The sequence below is a fragment of the Coturnix japonica genome, unplaced genomic scaffold (genome assembly GCF_001577835.2).
Source record: "Coturnix japonica isolate 7356 unplaced genomic scaffold, Coturnix japonica 2.1 chrUnrandom424, whole genome shotgun sequence".
Classification (NCBI taxonomy): Eukaryota; Metazoa; Chordata; class Aves; order Galliformes; family Phasianidae; genus Coturnix; species Coturnix japonica.
In genome coordinates, this window is record NW_015439869.1 from 232701 (window position 1) to 233962 (window position 1262).

Genomic DNA, 1262 nt, shown 5'->3' on the forward strand with positions numbered 1-1262 from the left:
GGTACTGCCATAGAACTGACCCGGTACTGCCATAGAACCGACCTGGTACTGCCATAGAACTGACCTGGTACTGCCATAGAACCGACCCGGTTCTGCCATAGAAATGACCCGGTGCTGCCATAGAACTTACCCGGTACTGCCATAGAACTGACCCGGTACTGCCATAGAACTGACCCGGTGCTGCCATAGAACTGACCTGGTACTGCCATAGAACCGACCTGGTACTGCCATAGAACCGACCCGGTTCTGCCATAGAAATGACCCGGTGCTGCCATAGAACTTACCCGGTACTGCCATAGAACCAACCTGGTACTGCCATAGAACCGACCCACACTGCAGGGGAACCAATCCCACACTGCGATGCCCATCGCCCCATTGCTCTGCTGCCCTGGTCCCACACTGACCCCCATCCCTCCATCCCTGGGTCCCCATATCAGTGATCACACTTCGGGGTCCCTCTATGGGGTCCCACTTTGGGGTCCCATTCTGGGTTCCTCACTTTAGGGTCCCACTTTGGGGTCCCACTTTGGGGTCCCACTTTGTTGTCCCATTCTGGGTTCCTCACTTTGGGTTCCCCACTTTGGAGTCCCACTTTGGGGTCCCACTTTGGGGTCCCACTTTGTTGTCCCATTCTGGGTTCCTCACTTTGGGTTCCCCACTTTGGAGTCCCACTCGGGGTTTCCCACTTTGGGGTCCCACTTTAGGGTCCCACTTTGGGGTCCCACTTTAGGGTCCCACTTTGGGGTCCCACTCTGGGTATCCCACTTTGGGGTCCCACTTTGGGTTTCCCTCTATGGGGTCCCACTCTGGGTGTCTCACTTTGGGGTCCCACTTTGGGGGTCCCACTCTGGGTTCCCCACTTTGGGGTCCCCACTTTGAGTTCCCACTCTGGGGGTCCCACTTTGGGGTCCCACATTGGGATCCCATTTTGTGGTCCCACTCTGGGTTCCCACTCTGGGGGTCCCACTTTGGGTTCCCACTCTGGGGGTCTCACTTTGGGGTCCCACTCTGGGTTTCCCACTTTGGGGTCCCACTCTGGGGATCCCACTTTGAGGTCCCACTTTGGGCTCCCCACTTTGGTGTCCCACATTGAGGTCCCACTTTGGGGTCCCACTTTGGGCTTCCACTCTGGGTTCCCCACTCGAGGTTTTCCCACTTTGGGGTCCCATTTTGGGGGTCCCACTTTGGGGTCTCATCACATGGGGATGGAGACTGTGGAGGAGACATCACATGGGGGTGGGGACAGACCCAGCCCCCCCCCC